The sequence below is a fragment of the Castor canadensis genome, chromosome 1 (genome assembly GCF_047511655.1).
Source record: "Castor canadensis chromosome 1, mCasCan1.hap1v2, whole genome shotgun sequence".
In the NCBI taxonomy this organism is placed as follows: Eukaryota; Metazoa; Chordata; class Mammalia; order Rodentia; family Castoridae; genus Castor; species Castor canadensis.
In genome coordinates this window covers 128,509,257-128,531,268 of record NC_133386.1, presented here as the reverse complement: position 1 = coordinate 128,531,268, position 22,012 = coordinate 128,509,257, and the positions used below count along the sequence as shown (strand labels likewise).

Here is a 22,012-nt window from a genome sequence, read left to right as displayed (position 1 = left end):
TACAGCCCCCTAGCTTTTCACTTCTACAGGCACCCATATTTTCAGAGGGCAGGGATGCCAGGGTCCTCCTGGAGTCAGACCTGCACAATCCTGGAACAGTCTCCTTCAGATCTCCCATCCTGTCCTCCCCATCCCACCCGTGTCTACCACTGATCTGCACTGATGGGTGCTTCCAGAAGCAGGTCAGAGGACCAGAAGATAACAGGAAAAACGGCAGTGCCGAGAGCCACCACTCCCTCCAGGGACGCTGATCAATTAGCAGTAAGCAAGTACTGCACAAGTCTTTTAGAGGTAGACCCTTCTATTTCCATCTTATGGTTGAAAACAATGATAGGATGGGAACTCAGAGGATCTAAATAACTTGCTTGCATGCAGCTACCAAGTAGCAAAGCAGAGAATTCAATCTTAAATATGTCAGCGTTTTCTTGTGTTCCATGGTCCTAGAAAACACTTTGCTTAACTGAAGTACATGGGAAAACCATTGCAGTTAAAGAAAAGGAGCCCATGACTTAGCAGTACGTTAGTAAATCGCTTTCATTGTTTAGTTTATTTGTTTGTTTATTTCAGTGCTGGGGCCTCACACATGCTAGGCAAGCACTCTACCACTAAGCTACATCTCCAGCCAATAAATTATTTTAAGTTTCTGGAAATAATGATATTGACTCATAGAAATGTCACATTCTTTCACAATAAACCCATCAAATAACCCTGCCAAATTCTCATTGTTATCCCCATTTATGGATCAGGAAACTAAGGCATGTAGACATGAAGTAACTTGCCCTATAGACAGAAGGAGTCATAGCTGAAAGTTGTGGGTGACATCAAACTCAGTGCCTCTTCCAGCTCCCAAAGGATAAAGCTTGGGAGCTTGGGAGGAGATCTTTCAAGGTGACAAGGAGTAAGCTGGTCCGCAGAGTCCTACATTCTTCCTGGAAGGCAGCTCCCAGGCTGAGCTCAGCCACTGTCACTTGGCAGCTCAGGGCTACTTTTTAGTTAGTCCTGTTTTGTTCTAATCAGTCAGCCTGCAAACAAACATGTCTGCCATTTTGTTCCTTGAGATGGTGAGGGATTTATACAGCATTGCAGTGAATTGCATCCTGAGGAAACGATAAACAAAATACAATGGACCAGGCACAACAGAGCTATCCAGGCTGTACCAGAGGCAGCACAAGCCCTGGTCCCAGATTTGCTTTTCACAAGCCCCTGAAGTAAGGGCCACATCGCAGAATGGCATGCCGCCTCCACGCCTTCCTCTGGAAAGTGGTGATCCAATCTCCAGAAAGCAAACTGGGCATTCATGAGTATTCATTCTCGATGGTGAGCATGTCAGGCTCCAAGTCATTTGCATCTTTATTTACCTGTATGTGCCAGATGTTCTACCAAAGTGAATACTGAATCCTCCCACCATGAGGTGTGAGATATTCTATTACTTCCCCTATTACTTATAGATTAGGACACAACGGCACAGAAGGGTTGTCCAAGGTCCCATGGCAAAGAGGTAATGGCTTAGAGTCTGAACCCAAAGCTGATGCTCTTCCCAATCCCCTAGCCTATCTAATCAGAATCATCTCAGACTATGTGTGGCCAGAAAGAGGAATTAAGACTTAACATTAGAAAGACCCTACTGGCCAAAGAGGCAAACATGACACTGGGTAAGCCAGCAATTCCAAACCTGCCAGAAAATGTCAAACACAACTGGGAGTCTCTAGTTGCACCCTGCAGCAGAAAGAGCAGAGGACCTCGGTAGGGCACACGATTGCCTTGAATTTTATGTTAGTTCATTTTTTTTAAAGCTATCAAAATAAAACAAAGCTTTCAGTTAAGAGTCAAAACAATCCTAAAATTTATCAATATTGTATTAATCTATACTTAACTCTGTCTACTTCTTTTCAGTCCTGCTTCTACAAACTATCTACCTTAAAAATACAAATTTGAGCTAGGCTCAGTGGCTCATGTCTGTAATTTTAGCTACTTGGGAGGTGAAGATCAGCAGGAATGTGGTTCAAGACCAGCCTGACCAAAAAAGTTTTCAAGACCCCCCCAACTCAACCAATAAAAGCTAGGTATGGTAGGGTGCAACTGTCATTCCAGCTATGAAGAAAGCATAAACACGAGGTCCAAGCATAAATGTGAGACTACGTTCGAAAAACATCTAAAGCAGAGAGGGCTGCAGGCATGGCTCAAGTGGTTACAGTGCCTTCTAGCCCTGAGTTCAAAACCCCAGTACTGAGAATTGGAACTTAATCATAGAATTTAGTATTTTAAGCATATTTTTAGTGTGGCGTTTTCCACTGTTACAAATCATGTTTTCAAGAGCAGCATTTAATCTTTGTATAATATTCACTGTCTGGCTCTGCCCGATCCAATTGCTTACCTCCCTCTCTTCCCCATTAATAAATAGCATTTCAAGGAACACTTTTATTCTTAAAACTTCTCTGCCCATGTCTGATTATTTTCTTTGGCTAGATTCCTAGAATTAGAATACTGGACAAAAGAGAAGAAGTGTTTCTAAGACTGCTGACAGTTGCTTTCTTAAAAGGGTATTTTAATTTGCATTTCACCAATAGCAAAGGAGAGTACCTGTCTCCCAGCACCCTCTTCAGGATCTGATGCTGTCTTAAAAATTATCTTGGATAATAAGAGAAATGAAATGAATCTGCAAAGGGGCACAAAGTGCATGAGTAAACTACCTCCAGTCATAGAGGTGGCAGATGTGGCATACCTAGGATTTGAATACAAGTCATTTGTCTTCTGGACCTGGGTCCCTAACCACTATCCCAAAGTGCTTTGCCTCAGCTCATGGGTTAGTAGTACTCCCACATGGAAGCCATTGTTTTGGAAAACTGTACATTAGAGCTCCATAAAGATAAGGATATTTGTGTTATTCTTTGATTATCCCAACCCTCTAGACCAACACTGCCTGTGAGAACTTCCTGCAATGTTCTGTGAGAATGTTCAAATGTTCTGTAACAGCCATGTCCAATCTGGGAGCCACTACCCAACGGGAGCCACTACCCACATACGGCGCTTGAACACTTGAAATGTGGTTACTACAACTGAGGAAATGAATCATTTACTATGTTTCATTTAAATTATAATGACTACTGTGTTGCATAGCACAGCTCTATACTATCTCCTGTATCACAGTGAGTATTAGTAAGTGAAGAACTCACCTAGTGTCTTAATTCCACCTGTCTCTATCATACTTCCATCAGGGAAAGAGGTGGTCTCTTCCTCCCTTGTCTCTGTGTGGCCAGTTGTTCTCTCAAATGGAGAGTTAATGCTATTTATCAGTCATGTGGGGTGATGGAGGGTTCAGCTAATTAATGTTTGCAAAGAGCTGCATTACTGACTGGTTCTCAGAATAATTGTACCTTAATAAAACGTTTAAACTACCAGTTCTCATCCAGAGGCCAAAGAAGAGCTGGGTTTATTTAGTAAAATGCTGGTTTCTCTGACTCTCCCTGAATGGGATCCTTTTACTGTGGACCCCATCAAAACAAACCCCTTTCATTTGAAAAGTTCTACCCATCAGAAGATACTGAAATTTACCTTCACGATAGTTTCGATGTCACAGTTTGATGAATAAATTAATACAAACAAGATTGGGGAGGGTGGATATTTAACCAACTTGAACAAATTGCTTTTAAGCTCTTAAGCACTTTAATTGCTTGCATGATAATGATGTAAATTTTTAAATGTCTTGATACACTCCCAAAGTTGGCCCAGAAAAAAAAGAAGAAACCCTTTTCTTTTAAAGAGAAAGTTTGCTGAGCACTCAGTTTTAATTACATGGCTTTCTAGGAAGTTACAAAGTTACCACTCTAGGAAAAACAGGGGTTTAGGAGTCAGAGAGGCAGATAATCAAATGTTAGCCCTAGGTGTGTGAACTTGGGCAAGTGGCTTTGCCTTACTGAACCTCAGTTTCCTCATCTGGAACATGGGACAAGAGGAACTGCCTGACATTCAGAAGGCACTCTATATGTTTTGCTAATGTCCCATTCTTCCATTCCATATCTGCTGGACAAGGGGACTAACTACACCTTCCCAACTCTGTCTGTGGACATGAGATGCCACTTCTCCTTTTATACTGCAATTACAGCTGCTTTTGATGTCTGGGGATCATCATCCTGACTTTCTGAAATAGTGTCAGAGCAGGATGTGGCTTGAAACCTTGTTCCTCCAAGTGTGGACCACAGGAGCAGGCAGGCATCCACCTGGTTAGAGATGCAGATTCTTGAGGCTCCCAGACCCTCTGAATCAGAATCCCCCTCTTAACAAAGTTCTCAGTGAGGGGCACACATGTAAACATTGAGAAGCACTCATTTACAAAACATCAAATCTACTCGTCTCTCCCAGCCAAATTTTATAGAAAAGGGAAACTGACTCCAGGAATTGGCAAGGATTACCAAAGCTGTGAATGTACTCGCTGCAACCCTTTTGTTTGTCGTTCAAAGAATCAAGACTTTCAGAAATCAACAGTCATTTCACAGCATGAAAATGGACTTTTTCAGGGAAAAACCTAATTTCTCAAGGATGTTAATGATTAATGAACTGCACCTGATAAAGCGGGGGTACTGTCCATGACTCCAGAGATCCTGCTTTACTTATGGCCTGTTTCCACCTGTTTTCCAAATGAAAGAAAAGCCTGATTTGATGTTCAGAGCATGACAAAGGACAGAAACATTCCCTTATCTTCCACAGTGAAACTGGAGTGGTGTAAGTATCAAAGGCAGCATCTAAACCTCGTCTGAAGTCAAAGTCGGTGACCAGCAGAGCGGGCTCCCTCTATGGTGACATGCCATCCACCAACCCCGAGGTGACATCTTTACAGGATCTAAAGGAACTCCTGATGTCTCCTGCTGAGCATGGGGACACCTTGGAAATGGGAGAATCAGACTTCTCCCACCAGCTCCACGGAATTCTTTGTCAGATGACAAGTCATTTAACCACAGGCAACAAATCTTTTCTGGGTCACAGAAATCTAACACATGAAGAAGCAAGGCTAACAAATGCTCTCTGATTGAAGTGGATCATGCAAGGAGGGGACCAGATACCCAACTACCTTCTCTTTGCAAACAGCAAGTGGGCACATTGATGACATGTTTACTGTGTCCTGGAACCGTGAAGGCCGTGTGGGGTTGATTTTCCAGTGAAAGGCCATGAGGCAGGTGGACTAAAGCTTGCTGGGGGGCAGAGTCAGCACTGCTTCCTTTGTAAGGTCTCCTAGGCCAGCCTAAGACCTCTAAACCAAAGGAAAGAGAAAAAGGGAGTGGAGGAACCCACCCCCTCAGCAAATGCTGGAAGACACACAGACTTCTCTGAGGAACTGTTTGTCATTTATCATGGAGCCAGCCCCACCTACAAGGCTGAGGAACATATTTACATATTTCAACTCCACTGCTGGCTGAGCACTACAGAAAGTGATGGTTCCAAGACAGCCAGAGAAGAAAAATGTTCTTGGAAAAAGGATTTGCCTATCAGTTCAGCAGAACAGCTCAAAGTTATGTAAATCTCCTGCTTGAGGTTTGCCTGTCACCCCCTACCTTCCTCTGCCACCTCAGCTCCCAAACCCATAAGTGATTGCAAGGTAAGTGGCCAGATTCATATTAAAAAGATGGAGACAACACACTTTACCCTCCTACTTTTCACGGGTGACACAGCCTTGGTATGGTATATGCCTTTACTCTGCAATCCTACTTTCTAGGAATTTGTCTAAGGGAATGCTAAAACTGCACAGAATGTACAAGAGTGATTGCTGCAGTTTTGTTATAATGAAAAACTAAAAATAAACAAGAAGTCAAAAAAATTGTGCCAGTTAAATAAAGTACGACATATTAAAACATCAGGGTTCTATCTTGCCATTAAAAATGTTGCCATAGGGGGAAATTCTAACAAGGACAGATCTGCACACTTTATCATTAAATAAAAAGTACTCAAATATTATAACTGTGATCTCATTTTTTCTGCATTCGTACAGAAAAGTCTCAAGATACAGCTCAAATTGTGATGAAACTTATTTTATTTTTGGTTTTGCCTCTGTTGTCTGAATTGCTACAATGAACACAGCTTACTTAGATCATTTGAACAAAAACAAAAGTTAGAAAGAAACTATGACAAAGTAATAAAAATATAACTTATAGAGGCTAAGTATATGCATGTATGTATATATACATTGTTTCATTAAACAATTTCCTCAAGGAGAATTGCTTGTTTGCTTGGCTCCCTGGAATCTGGGGTCTGCCACCAGGGCAAAGCAAAGATGAAATGATTCAGCTTTCAGTTACAATAAGCCAGGCTGATAGACCATGTAAGAAGGCAGGTAAAAATTGGCCCCTTAGATCTAAAATTTATGTTGATTTACCCTAGCAGGGTAAATCTGCAAGGAGGTGATTTAAATCCCATTGTTCTTTTGTTTCACGTTTTAGATTTATGGATGTAGGAGAATGTACTGGGATTGAAACAACCAAAGGCTTGGGGGCTGGGCAGAATTGCTGTTTGTTAGAACAGGACAGGCAGCCAAATACTCAGGTGTGGATTTGCACCACCATGCCTTCTGGATCTAATTTTCTTTCAGCCTCCATCACAATTAGAGTGGGAACTGACATCTTAAATTGAGTCCTTTGCTTGTGTTGCCCCACCATCTTTAGCTTAAAATCCTAATCACTTTCTTTCTCATAGTTGTAACTTTTGATCTGGAAATACCGGGTTATGCAATATGCCAATCTGCACAAGGATGTAATTCTGTCAGAAAAAAAGGAACCTGATGAAGCACAAATTCTAACAAAACTGGAAATGACTTTTCTAAGAAAAGAGAAGATATTTTTGTTTCAAGCTTTGGAAGCTGGTTTTAAATAGACTTTGGATGCAATGTTGCTGGTTCTTTTTGGGCTGTTGATTTCCCTGCCCAACCTCACCCAACAAATGTACACTGTTGGAAAAGGATGAAAGAGGTAGAAGGGAACTAGCATCCGCAAAGGGCCCACTGTGCCAGAGGTTTTATGGAGGCTAATGCTTACAATGTTGTAAACTAGACAATATTGTCCTATTTTACAGGGGAGAGAACTGAGCCTCCAAAAACAACTTGCCTAAAGCCAGATAGCCATGATTCCATCCCAATAAATCAAGGGTTTAAAGTCACATCCCACAACTTACTCCCACAAAACAACCAAAGATGGAAGCGATTATACCAAATAGAATTAAGTCTATTTGAAAGTTCTCAGAACCCAAAACCGTCCACTACCACTTCTGCTGAACATCTGCTCACACATCCAGATCATTCCATTCACTAGAACTGCTTCTCCCCCGTCCCCCCCTCCAACCATGGTTCATCGTTAGGCTAAGCACTGGGACAAGGACTGACCCCTCATCCTACCCTCACCCCCAAAGAGAGGCCTTGATGAGAATAGGTTGTTGGCAGCCAAAGAATCCAGCAAATCTCTAGTAAAGGAGGCACTCCATCTCTGATGGCTTCCCCACCCCAGAAGATGGCGATTTCACAAGTCACCCTGCACCCTGCTTCCACTTCACTTAAAGACACACGCTGGGAATAAAAGCCTCCCTTGACTTAGCCGCATAAAACCACCAGGAACATCTATGTCTAATGTCCTGCGTAAGAACCCAGGGACATTCAGTTTCCCAAACCTTCACAAGAACCTACTGCAGGAGGGCACCGCTGAGAGCAGACAAGCGGTCAGTCAGCTCGGATTGGTCCAATTTCACTAGATGAAAAGGTTTCCCGTCCTTACACTCACCGGAGCAAACGGATTCTCTTATCTTTCCCTTATAGAGCCTAGACGGAGGGGAATCCCGTTTTCATGCTGTCTTGCCTCGCCGCAAACCTTCCTCTCCTCCCCAACACACACGCGCGCGCACACACACACTCAACGCATACATAGAAAACTTGCTCCCACTGCTACCACCTGTAAAAACACCCCTCCTAACTTTGGCAAGGAGAGCTCCCGGGAAAGCCAAACGACAAGGAGCCCAGAGCTCGCCGGGGAATCTCGAAAAAGGGGGTCCGCGAGTGGAGCGGAGGGCGCGCAATGGGGACCCCAGCCCTGCAGCGCTCTGGGCTGGAACCCTGCCTGGAACGTAGCGGTCTCAGCTCGGGTTTCTTGGCCCAGGCCCCGCCCACTCGGCAGCACCCCCACCCACCCCCAGTCTCTAACCGCTGCTCTGGCCACCAAGGAGCCTGAAGCTCGGGACGCCCAGCCCAAGATGGGAGAGCGTTAAGGGTCCGCGATCAACCTCAGACACTCGCTTCCTTTGAGACTGCAGGAGGCTGGCGAGCAGGCGGGCCACGTGGGGCCAGCGCTGGGGGTAGGAAGCCGGGGTATGGGGTGGAGGCACAGCGTGCAGGGAAACAGGTTGCCGCCGAGCCCATCCCCCTCCCCCCAGCCGCCGGGCGGCGACCCGATTCCCGCCCTGACCCAGAAGCGAACCCAGCGGCCTCCAGGGCGCCCTCCTCCTTCCGGGATCCCCGCGTCTTGTGGCCCGAGCCCTCTGGCAGCCTGGGTAAAGGCGCCTCCAGCAAGGTCAAGGCGCGGCCGGCCAGCACTTGGGGTTCCCAGGCGAACACTGGCTTTGCTATCGCATTGTTAGGATTATGGCAGCGGTAGGAAATCTGAACGGCCCCACAGGTCTACGCGAGGGAGGATTTATTTTACAGCTCTGAATACACTCAGACAGACCCAGGATTTCAGGAGAAGAGGGATGCGGGGATTCAAGACGCTGCAATGAGGCAAAACAAAACACTCCCCACCCACGCACACTATCATCTTCGGACTCTCGGGGAAGGAATTCAGGGTCACCAAGCTCCAGGCTTCAGCCTTCCGCAGGGCTCTGTCAGGGCTGGGGCGGCCTATCCTTCTACAGGCGAAAACCAAGATTTTAAAACACTCTCCTACTGTGGTTCCTATCACAGCCCATCAACGTGCTACAGGCTGCGGCGGCGAAAAGAGGCAGCGAGATGGGGAAAATAAACGCAACAGAAGCAAAAGCAGGAGGAAGGCGATGGGACGGAAGTCATCCCCAGCACCTATTCCCATGCCATCAACCCCATGGACGCCAGCTAGCCCAGGAAACCTGGGAAAGGCACACGATGGTGCCAGCACTCAACTTCCTGATCTCCCCTCACCCCTGTCAATCTGGGCCTGGATGACCCGGGCGCCTGGCCATCACCAGAAGGGACCAGGCAACGCGGACTAGTTTCTAAACACGTGAAGGGCGCTGGGTGTGAAAGACGGGGAGGGGCGCCTGGAGAAGCCAAGATGAGTTTTGGGGCTCCCCAGAACAGTCATTTTACTAAAACGCGCTACCTTGGTAGGCAGGCCTTCCAACACCCACAAGAGGGAGGTTAGGGACTCCAAGAACCTGAGGTCTGACCGGTTCCTCTTCCCGATCAATCCAGCATCCACACCCACACAATCCCTGCGTCTGGATAACCAGTTTTGGGGGACCGAACAACGCCCACTGCAGAAGTGAGCGCCTTGGTACTACAAGGCTTCCCCAGCTCTTCACTACCGAAGTGGAGAAGGGTACTTACACTCCCCAAAGCAGGAAAACTTTCAGGCATGTCTTTCAAGAACCGAGTGCTCGCATCACAGTTCTGGGCAATCACTGGAGTAGCTTATATAATTGCCCGAGACGCTGTTCGGCAGATATCCCTTGGTGCATGGCCTCACGCTCAGTACATGGGCACCCTCTGGCCCCCGGGCTCGCGATCTCGAACGGGTTCCCCACGGGCGTCTTCTACAAAGCAGCAGGGTGATCTTTCGGGTTAGTCACACGCCAAGTGTGCGCACAAGTTCCGGCCAAACCGTGGCTGTCTCCCTGAGCCCCTTTCGCAGCGTTGGTGGCTTATGGTTAACTGCATCTCTACAAACCCTCTCGCCAGGGGGGAAGGGGGCGGAGATGGGGACTGGGTGGGGGACTGACAGAGTTCTCATGGGGGCTTCACACTCAGCTGAACAGTTAAAAGTCTCACCCATATGGGTGCAGAAATCGCCTTAACGTCTCCCCTGAAAGGGGAGCCAATTTCCAAAGTTAGGGACCACGCAGTTGAATTTCTAGTACTTTCCAACCTCGCCAAGGCGGGGGCAGGGGAGGGAAGAGGCGGGCAGCGGCCCGAAGCCCACTCTACCAACTCGCCAAGAAGGACTCACTATTTGAACCATCCCCCACCCTTCCCCGAAGTAGTTGGTTGTGTATACCTCGGTTGCGTACACACACGCACACACACACACACACACACACACACCAATACACTCCGCACCACCACCTTCCTGTCTGCTAATCCAATGTAAAGACTACATTTTTAAATCGCGAGGAAAATGACTGAGGAACTCGATGATCACATTTCAACACAGAGCACATTTCCCAAAGCTGGGGTGCAAGTAGTCACACACACTCACACTCAAACCCGGGAGCCCCCAGGGCGTCCACCCGGCGGCTGCAGCCTCAACTCGCTCCGAAGCGATCATGAACACCGCGGCCCGGCGGACGGCGAGGAGAGGCGGAAACCGGGCGGGTTGCTGAGGGCGCGGGGCTGGGGTCGCGTCCCGGGGCTCTGGGCTCCAACCGCAGCGCGCACGGAGCCGCCGCAGCCGGCGCTCGCTCCGCACGGCAGGCTGCAGCGCGGGAGGCCGGCGCCGCCTCGCGGGCTCCTCCAGAGCCCGCCGGGAGTCTGGGGCGGGCGGGTCTGCAGAGGGGTTGCGGGCGACTGGGCCATGGCGGGGAAGGGGAGCGGAGCGCGGCAGAGGAACCTGGGTGCGCCGCCTCCCTCTCACCCGCCGTCCAGAGTCGGGGACACGCGCCTTCATCTCTGCTCTCTCGGAACACTAGCTCCCAGGCTCCAGGGGCTGCGGCGGCTCTGGGCTCCAAGCTCGCTAGCCTTGCCGGTCACCCGCGCCCTCGTCTGTCTCCCTCCCTCCCTCGGTGCGGGCCAAGGGAGCAGAAACGTCTCCCGGAGCCCTCGGCAGCTGCCCCGATCTGCGAGCGCAGAGGGGCGACAGGGCTGGCGAGGCGCCTCCGCGGTCCCCAAGGCGCTTTTCCGTAGAGCGGATCACGCCGCCTTACCGTGGCTGCAGGCTGCCACCGCCGGGGAAGCGGAGAGGAGGGCGGCAAGGAGGCAAGGCGCCGCGCCGGTGGCTCCTTTCGCTCTCGGCGGCGCGGCTCCTCGGCTCCGCGAGCTCGAGCGGGGTGCCCGGGAAGGAGCAGGTCCCGGCTCTGCGCTCAGCTCCAGCGAGACCAACAATAGCTCCCGCGGGGAGCGGAGCCCCAGCGAGCCTCCAGCAGCGCGCACACGCCCGGCTCCCGCTCCCGGCCGCTCCCGGCCGGCGTCCCTGCCAGCACTGCTGCCCCACATGAAACAGCTGCAATCCCGAGGCTTCTGGGGGGCTGGGGCGGGGGTGTGCGCGCGCGTGTGTGTGAGTGTGTTTAATAGCTTCCCGCCCCTTCGTCCCCTCCCTGCCTGCTCGCCTGCCTGCCTCTGTCCCCCACCCTCGCTCTCTTACACACAGAGAGGGCGAGCGAGGCACACACGCACTCACACGCACACGCACACGCAGGTTACATGAATGGGAGGCGGGAGCCAATCCACGAGGCCGGCGAGCCCTGGCGCACAGGCGCTTGGAGCAGGCCCGCACCACGGCGCGGGGGGGCGCCACGCAGGTGATGCGCTTCTCTGCTGGGCCACCTCTCGCCCACTCTGCTCACCCGAGTCTCTCCACAGTCTGCAGTGTCTTCCCTCTCTGTGTCCTTCTCTTCTCTCCTCTTTTTCCATCTCTCTTCTTTCCTTTTTATCTCATTTGCTTTCTCCAATTCTTCGAGCTCTCAGTTCACTATCTTTCTCAGTCTCCTCTTTTTACCGTCCTTGCTTTCTTTCTCGCCACCTTTCTAAAACTTTCTCCTTCCCTGTCCCTACTTTTCCTTACTTCCCTCCTGCCTTTTGTTCTCTTCCGTAGCCCTTTGACTTTCTTCTTCTTTCTGTAGCGTTGTCTAGCCTCCTCTCTCTCCTTACCTCTCTCTGGGAACTCCTGGCCTCCCTTCTTTCCTTCCTCCTGATTGTTATTCCACACCCCCAATACTGTTCCCGAGATGGTCTCTCCAGTTACTGCTACGACATAGCCAGATGCAATTAACAGCTGAGCACTTGAGTTCCTTAGGCATATAAGATGCCCAAAGAAAGGCCCTCCTTGGACAACTCCCCAAAACCATGGTAACAGCTACTGAGTCGTGATAACAATCATTGAAAAAAACTGCTATCAACGTGGTCCAAGAGATTTCTGTCCCTGTGTGTCTGGATCGTGATCGCCAGCACATTACCAAGACGAAGGCACTTTAATAACATAGGAAAGACAGCTTGGAACAGTGGCAACTTGCAAAGGTTTTTGGAGAGAGGAAATTCCCACCCCCAAGCCTACTGCATGCTAGTTGTAGGACTCAGTGCAAGCCATTTCCTCTTACCCAGCCTCAATGTTTTCATCTGTAAAATGGATTATATCTACCTCAGGAGTATGCTGAGGATTTAAAGGAAAACCAATGGAAAGAAAGCACTAAGCATGTATGCTCAGTTCATGTTAGCTTGCTTCTGACATGCCCCCTTTAAAACTTCCTTCTGATCTTCTGCTAAATTGTATTTTTATCAAGTACTTTAGGAAGGAAATATGACAGCGTTAATTTCATGCAAATGGGAAAGGAGGGATAGGCTATTTTGAAAGCCTCACTTTGTGTTCTGGAAACTGTCTATCTGGTTACCACATTCTGGTTACAGAGCCATCTTAGATTATAAACTTGGGATATTGGGTGCCCTTTCAACATCTCCTGAGGCCTGTGGAGAGGCAGGAATTGGGGTTAGGAGTGAGTTGGAGATTTCCTCACACTAGGTTCGATCTATTTTTAAAATCTTCATGATAAGCAGACACTGGCCTGTGACAAACCCTCTGAGACTGACTAAAATGTCAAGTCTCTGCCTTTGGATAGCATTTATCAACTGTGTGGCCTCTCTACAGTCTTCAAATGCTGGGTACCAGCTATGATTGGCAGTTGGATTCAGTCCTTTAACAAGTACTTGTTGACCACCTAGTCAGTGGCAGGTGTGTGATGGGTTCCAGGCATAGAGAAGTGAGGCCTATGTCTCATGAGTGTATAATGAGAAAAAGAGACACATGTACCCCAAGAACTAAACACGAGGTCAGTGACAGGGGATAGTGGAGGAAACCTTAAGAGTGAAAATTTTGGAAAGCACTTCAGGCCATGCACCTCCTTCTACTGATGAGAAAACTGAGACCCAGATGCTGAACGTATAAGGAGAAACAAGGTATTTGCATAGCCTCACAGTATCTCCCCATCAGATACTGATCATTTCAGAGGTGGAAAATAGTAGCTTTAGAATACAAAAATCTGGCAGACTCCACCTTAATCAAAAGATTAAAGTCAATATCACATGTGACAAATAAACATCATGTCTCCCCTGATGTGATCCACTGGAAAGGACATTCTGCCATTTCTGTGGCATCTCGTCCAGGAATGAATAACCTGATTTTAATTTTCAAGACACATGAGACAAATACAAATGGAGGCCATTCCATGAAATAACTATTGCATGCTATTCAAGAATATCAAAGTCGTAAGTGATGACTCCAGAACAGTTTCAGATTAAAGTAACAGTTGAATTGTTATGACAATAAATGCAGCCAGTGATCTTGGATTGGACTGTTAATGGGCAACTGGCAAAATGTGAATACTCTGTAGATTGTACAGTATATGTATCCTTGTTATTCCCCAGTTTGGGTGGTAATGAGGAATCTGATAAATCTATCTTCCTTTTTAGGAATTATGTAATTGAAGAATTTAGATATTAAAAAAAAAGAATCAGGAGAGATTTGGGTTTAGAGAGCATCTGCTTAAGGAATGGGTACAGTATAAACACAGAAGTATGTGTAGCCTAATCCTCGGGGTAAAGGAAGACTTCCTGTAGGAGGTGACATTCAGTGGAACTTTGAAAGCAAGAAAGTTAGTTGGATCACGCAGGGAGAGGAGCTGCTTTCTCAGAAGAGGGAACATGGACAAAAGCCGATATACTCACAGCAGCAGAGCTGGGCATGAGGAGGGTGTCTGGATGCTGCTTACAGTAGTAAATAGGACTGAAGACTGAAGCGCAGGAAGCCAAGGATCCAAAGTTCCCTAAAGCTCATTTTCTGGCAATAGAATGACGTCGGGTACTATTGAAGACTTTTAAGTAGAGCAGGTATGTGATCTTGAGTACATTTGAAAAAGACGGAAAAAAAAAGATGACTTGGTAGCAGGGTGAAGAAATGGATGAATGGGAGTAGTTTAGGAAAACCAGACAGGAACCAGCAAGTCATTTAGGTAAAGTAAGGTAGCTGCCATGAAGATGGATAAGGAGGAGAGATTTGAGAGACCTTAGTATGGACAAAGTGCAGACTTGGATGGCTGATTGGATTGGGTGGGCAAGAAGAAGTCAAAGTGCATCCAACCTGGAGATCTTGCTGGGAGGTGGCACCATTCATTGCAGTATAGAGAGAATTCAGGAGGAAGAGTGGGCTTTAGAGGGAAAAATAAGGCCCCTTGTTACTGTGTTATAATTTAACTCTCTAAGCTAACTTGAGACTCTTCTGTATGGTTGCTCCAGGACAGAGGCAACAGCTGCAAACTTCAGTCTGTAGCTGTCCACAGATCCAGCTACATTTACTCCCCAGAGCCTGGATCTGAGAGTACTACATTGTTTAGAATAATGGGAACAAAACTGAAACAACCTGAAAGTTCAAGCAGGATAAGTAAATTGGGGACAGCCTTTATGGGAATATTACATGGCCACTCTAAAGTATGTTTTTGCCGAGTTTTTAATGCCACAGAAAATGTCAATGTTATAGAAAAAATAAGAATTCAAAATTGGTAATTATATAAAATTCCACTTGGAGAAAAATCTGAAAAATAAAGCTTGCCAGCCATTAACAGTGGGATTATGAGAAATACATATTTTGTTCTTTCTATTTTTTTTTTGGCATTTTCTGACTTTCCTACAATAAGCACTCCTTACTTTCATAATAAGAATTAAAACCTGTCATTAAAAAAACAAAAGCAGGGCTGTGACACACTCCCTTCCACTTTAGCCCTTTTCAATGGGCCCTTCCCACTCCCTTGAACAGAAACTGCCTTCCAAACTTTATCTTCCAGAGCAAAATACCAAGGCATTTAACAAATCAGGGAAATTATCAGCTGGGCTGAAGAGGGGTGAGGGTGATCTTATAGAGGCTGCTTGGTTATTAGAGTTGTTAAAACTGTATATTTTAAAGATGTTTGCATTGCCCTTATTGATTCTGTGGTATGTTATAAGGAAAAGAAAACACAGAGTGGGGCCAAGAAAATGTGAGTCTTTAAAGGGCAAGTTTTAATTAGGAAACATGTTTATTCGCAAAAACATACTTTTGTTGAGAGTCCAGCAGTTGCTATCAAATTGTTTCAGGAAGTAAGTATTTTAAGCAAGGAGACATAGAGGGCAAGGGGCAATGCTTCCCGCCTGCTGTCTGATCCTACCTCACACACAAAAGCTGGTCACATAGAATTTAGACACCCACTGATAAGTGCCAGCAAACTCTCACAATTAGACGGTAAGAAAAGTCCATGGCAGGATGTTCTGTCTTTGGAAAGGTTGCTGTAAATAGCTGTATGGTAAGCTTCCCCATGCATCCCTGATTTCTCATCACACTGAAATGTTCACACGGTACACACAGGAGCCCTTTCACCTTTTCACAGAGCCTCCACATCTGTTGATTCAGTCAATCCTCCACCCACACTGGCCAGGATTATGTGACTTCCAGTTTTCAAGTTAGAAGGGGAAATCAGATAAGGCCAAAAAGACTGAGCAGGGCTAGAACTAAACCAACAACAGAGTTCCTGGAGTGCCTTCTGTGTGGCCTGGGGCTTCCACCAGTGTTGCCTGCAGAATCCTTGTGAGAACTAAGGAAGGAGGGTGAGCAAACTGAGGTCTCACCCTCTGTATGCTGCTGGCTCAGCAGAATCAGAACTAGAATTTAGCAGGCCAGAATTCCCAACCTTTCCCAGCACAAGCCATTTTTACAAGCCCAGGGGTGCAGTGATTAGTCTCTGGCAGGCTGACTCAGTCTAACCTGTGAGCTGTCTGATGGTGAGGTTTTGTCTAACATGCTAGCTGTTTTCTCTGTCTTCTGGGAATTAGGAGCTGGTGTTTGAGGGACAAGCAATGACTTTTGAATGGTATGTTAGCAAATGAAGGGAGCATCTCTGCTTAGGTTCACCATAAATATTCTCTTCCTGGAAGATGGTTGGGTCTTGTTCTCCTTCCTGCATAGCAGGGTATCTGACTCTTACAGCTTCTTGGTACATATTCCTTCACTGAACGAAGAAATGGATGCCAGTAATAAGGATACCTAGCCTGCACTGAGCATCGTGCTGGGGGCTGATCAAAGGGCGTTAACTCATTTAAATTGTAGCACTACACAATGTGGTGGATATTATGCCTATTCTACAGGTGAAAAAACTGAGCCTTAGGGAAGCTAAGCAAATTATTGGGGATCACATCCTACTAGATTCTGAAGATATATCCCAGCTTGGGTTGCTCTACACCACCATACTGCATTGGATGGGATGATGGATGGACCGACAAATGGATGGAATTAATGCTAATAATAAAGTGACTCTCCATGAACTGCAGTACATTTTATGGTTTGTTTGATGATTGCACTCTATTTTATTTCCTTCCTTGCATGTTTTACAAGCTGCAATTGCTTATTTATGTAGGTGTTTTATTTTTAAAAAACATTTTCCCAGCTGTAATGTAAGGTGTAAGTCACATGAGTGGAGTGACCAGCTATGCCTTGGTCACTCTTGTGAGCCTGGCACATAGTAGGTGCTAGTTAATATTTGTGAAATGAGCAGAGGAACGTGTGGGTTCCCACTGCTCCTACGCAGTAGAGAGCCTACAAGCACATGTACATACATGCCTGTGAGAGCTGTGTGTTTGACTTGAATTCAATCCATCTCCATGTCAACACTATACTGTCTGCCCTTGAGGCCATGTGTTTCGGGCGTTGGGGCTGAGATTCAGATGAGCACATAATGGTTCTGATGTCAGATTGTGTCCTTCCCCTGACATTTGCTCCCAGATAGCATGAAAAACACGGATAGGAAAATACCAGCATCTGTTGCGGTCAAAGGTGAGGAGCTGGCAAAACTGTGATGGAAGCATCCTGCCCAGGAGGGTCGGCCCAACTTTCACAGTGCAGAGGCACGGTAGTCACTGACATCACCGCAGAATGTGTTCTTTCTGGTGGCGTTGCTCTCCTAGTAAGGAGTTTTCCTAAAGCTCTTCTCTTTCCTGCTAGATGTTAAGTGACACACTCCAAAAAGATGCCTCTCAGCTGAGGCCTCCCTCCCTGCCAAGTCCTATCCTGTCTTTTCTCCTCCTTTGCCTAACGGGCCTCCTTGCCACTCATGTAGCACACACAGAGGATCAGGTGGCAGGCGCTGCTCTTCTGGAAAGGTAAGCCAGGGCCATTTCTTAGTTTTAGAAGTCTGCAGCCTTTGTGAGAACTATGTACCAGTCCAGAGTGCCATGGCTGAGATAATAATGATGAAACCAACACAGCAAATGAAAAAGCTACAACAAGGGCTTCTGCTAAATTGTCAATGATGATACTGTGGGGTGATTTTAATGATGGTGATGTAAACTGTGCAGCAGACAAAACTTTAATCCTTACAATAAAACCCCTGTAAAAGTAATTGTATTACTATTCCCAATTCAGATTGCAGTCCAATATTTCCATGTCTTAACAGCCTATGGGACTATAGAACTTAAACACTATTCTGTTCTGCTTCTTACTTACTTTTGTCATGTACAGTGAATGTATCTTAGAAATGGATACATATGTGTGTGTGTGTACATAAATATTCCTCATTCTGTTTCATAGTTATATAATATTTCATCATATAGGTATGCTATTGATACCATATGAATTCAACCACAAGGATCACAGTGAGTATAATATTCATTTAAATAAATCTCCAGCAAATAACATAAGTTAAATTTCATAGTAGCTGGTCATAAATGTTAAAAGAGTAAACTAAATTATATTATGTCTCTCAAATCTGTTGATTCTTAAACAAAGCAGGCCAGAAGAAGGGAAAGTAAAATCAGTTGGGAAAAGTTGAACATTCCACTTATATGCTGAAGTGACTGGGGAGTAGCAGGCAGTGAGAGTCTGCTCTTTATAGCATCCCTAAAAATTTTGTTCACACTGGGGTTGGGTACAGTGACTCACATCTGTAATCCCAGCTACTCAGGAGGGGGAGATCCGGAGGATCAGCTTGAGGCTAGCTCTGGGCAAAAGCATGAAACTCTATCCAAAAATGAAAGTAAAAAAGGGCTAAGGGCTTGGCTCAAATTGTACAGCAAGTATGAGGCTAGAGTTCAAACCCTAGTGTAGTTAAAATAAATAAATAAATAAATAAGTAAACATTCACACTGAATGTAAAAACAAAAATAAAAATTCCAGAATTCAGAGGTGACAAGTACATAATTTTGGAGGAGAAGAAAGAAGACCTTGAAAAGATGACATTGAAAGGATGGAGTCATAAAGGCTAATATTAACAAATTTGACCATGTGAAAATTTAAAATATTTGTATATTTAAAATCTAGGACATAAATAAAAAAATCCAAAATATTTCTGAAGTATTTGAAACATGCATGAAAAAGTATGCTAGTATCCTTAATACAAAATAAGGTTATCCAAATGTGTAAGAAAAAGATGTCTCAATAGGAAAGTGTGAAAAGGACCTAAAAAGCTAATTTACCAAAATAGTACAAAGCTAGAAGTACAGTATATGTTCAACTCACTAAGAACTCCAAGTGCAAGATACAATAGTACCGAGCTTTGGGGTTGTTTCTTTTCTGCTTATCAAATGAGAAATAAAAGAACAATATTCAGAAAGCAGTTCCTCTCCCTATACTCACTGCACTGGAATGTATTGGTGTAACATTTCTAAAAGAGAAATTAGTAATATTTACCAAAAGTCTTCTGTTGTGTGGGGCTTTCAATTTACAGTCTCTATATATCTATGCTCAATGGAGTTAATCAAAGAAAATAATCATGGTACTCAAAGAATTCTCTGAAAGGATTTCCTGAGTGTGAGTAGCAACACAGGTAAATTGAAAACAATCTATTAACCAATTAGCATATGATAATGTATTGTGGTAAAGGATGGTATGACAGGCTATCGTACAGCTATTAGAGATCAAGGTATAGAAGGATATTTAATGAGCTTGGAAAGGATTCATAATAAATGTTTTTATGAACTTTCTTTCATGTATATGAAAAGTTTCAAATAAATGAAAAAATGGATGAGTTGACTACACTCATGGTCTAGCTTCAGTGCTTATTGACTCACATCCCGTGTTGTTTTATCTCCCCGCACTGACCCCCATCCACACTATTTTGAAGGAAATTCCAGGCACCATCTCATTTTGCCCATAAATAGTTCAGTAGATCCCACTGTTTAAAAAAAAAACAACACATAACTGCAATATATTTTACATTAAAAACAGTAATTTTGCAATCTCATCAAGTATCCAGTCATCATTGAAACTGTCCTGCTTCATAAATCGCTTTTGCCAGCTTATTTGTTTGTGTCATTATCCAAACACACCCATACACTGCCACTGGTGGTTAGCGCTCTTAAAGTCCCTTTTGAGCTACAGGTTTTCTGCCGTGTATTTATCTTCTCCTTACTGGTCTGTTACTTGCTTCTTGTTTGTTCTGCACAGCTGTCCACAGCCTGATTACTGATTGTGCCTCCTTTTGTGGGTTAGCATGTTCTTTTCTGTCTTACATTTCCTGTAAGCTTGCAGTTCATTATAGAGGCTCCGGTCCAATTCCGAGGAAATTTTTTGGCAGGACTGCTTTATAGATGGTCCTGTGTATGTCCATCTGTCTTTGTGATGTTTGCAGCCTTTGGTGCTCATGGACCCTATCCATCACTTCACCGGAGGCTGTGAAGTGGTGGTATTCTATCATGCCTTCTTCACTCCTAAGTAGAATATGTCCATAAAGAGAAATTTCCTCTCATAACTATTTGTTTACCTAAAAAGGTAGGATAAATGTTTGATTTTTTCACTTTTATTTACCAGGCTTCCAAAGAACGAGTTGGTTCCCTAACATCCTCCAGAGGTAAGCAGGGTGTGTGTGTGTGTGTGTGTGTGTGTTTAAGAATCATTAATGACAAATGTTGCATTTTTTTGCACATATGTGGAATCTAGACAAAAAAATATGGCATGATTGTTATATTAAAAGGGGGACTGTTTGGGGAAATTGACATGAGGGGGAGGTAGAAAGGAGAAAGGTGGTGAAGAATACAGAAGTACACTGTGTGTGTGTGTGTGTGTGTGTGTGTGTATGTGAAAACAGTATAATGAAACCCACTAAAAACTGTTCAAAAGGAGGGGGAAGAAGGAGGTTAAGAAAAAGAAATATATACTGGGTGAATTTGATCAAAGTACATTATAAGCATATTGTAAATATTACAATGAAATCTCTTTGTATGATTAATTCATGCTAACAAAAAATCACTAATGAGCTTACATATTTAAATGTCTTGTTTATTTTCATTTATTTCTGTTATTATTCATATTTATACTCAAATGATCCCATCTTTGGTCCACAGGAGCATTTTCATATGAACTCCCAAGTCTCTGACAGCTGCCTTTCTTTCCAGAGCAACAGATTTTCTAGAGCCAGGTGTGCTGGTGCACACTTATAATTCTAGCACTGGGGAAGCTGAGGCAGGAGGACTGGGAGTTTGAGGCCAGCCTGGCCTACATAGTGGGACCCTGTCTCAAAATACTACCAGCAAAAACCCAAACAAGCAAAACAACAAAAAGATGTTCCCGGCTCATCTTATATATCTTAAGAAAATTGTCCAGGGTTCCTGTTTTGTTTCTTAGTTTTTTTTCCCTTCTTCTTCTTTTAAATGGGAAATGGTTTTTAGAACACAATCTTGTTACTAGGAGTTGCTTATTACTATAAAGTTGGTGTTATTTTTCTCCTTTTCAATTGGAAAATGGCTAAGAAATGGGTAATTTTTTAAAGAAGAAAATTTATTATGAGTTTATATCAAAACTTATCATTCAGTTTTTACTTAACCACATCAGTCTTATGTCTGTACCTCCCTTCTTCCATTACAATGAAATAGAAAAATATTTACTGATTGGGGAAAATAGCCATAACGTTTACATTAGTAGGAAATAATCATATAATAAAGATATATGAGGTGAGATTCGCAGTAATGATTAATTGAAAGTGAAATTCATTTCTTGAGGGTGAAATTAAAGACAAATTTTTGATTCCTTTTATTTGCTTTATGTATTTACAAAGTGTCTATAGTGAGCTCATTTTATTTTGGGGGTAAAAGTTTACTAAAAATTAAAAGTAAACCAGATGGTATAAATTATAATGTAATATACTACTAACCTTATGAGTGGGTAGAATAATGATAATTCATTGTATCTGATGAGTGCTTTACTATTTACAAAGCATTTATTTTCTTTCATAATCATCTCCAGCACTGTGAGAATAGGAATATTTTCTTGTAGATGAGAAAATTGAGCTTTGAAAGTATAATAGATGAGGGAATCCAGGCTAAAAGTTTAGGCTCCTAACTCAATGTGTCAATATCCTCTCCCCTGTATAATGTCCACCTCTAGATGGACATTGTTGGGTTATGGTTTTATAGTAGGACAAAAGACCTTCAATGTCACGCCTCTTTCATCAGCATGGGATATGGAGTCCCATATAAATCCCAATAGCGCTATTTCAACTTAGTTTTTATTTTTATCAGAGTGCTTCATGAAGGCAGGTGCTGGTGGCTCACGCCTGGTACTCAGGAGGCAGAAATCAGGATTGCAGCTCGAAGCCAGCCTGAGTCAAATAGTTCTCAAGACCTTATCTATAAAAA

At 44.7% G+C, this 22,012-nt stretch overlaps 1 protein-coding gene across 16 annotated transcripts in view; it reads right to left on the bottom strand.

Moving 5' to 3' along the window:
- Positions 1-22,012, bottom strand: part of Tenm4 (teneurin transmembrane protein 4) — a 2,881,475-nt gene that overhangs the window by 690,828 nt on the left and 2,168,635 nt on the right. Inside the window, exon 1 of one of the 16 annotated variants that reach the window (XM_074081904.1) lies at positions 10,416-10,567. The exons of 13 other annotated variants lie outside the window; for them this stretch is intronic. The gene's annotated coding sequence lies outside the window, so the exon portion shown is untranslated. Of the gene's footprint in view, positions 1-7,754; positions 8,103-9,547; positions 10,396-10,415; positions 10,568-22,012 lie in introns of those variants that run through there. 2 more of the 16 variants (XM_074081877.1, XM_074081894.1) reach the window with 2 other exon arrangements.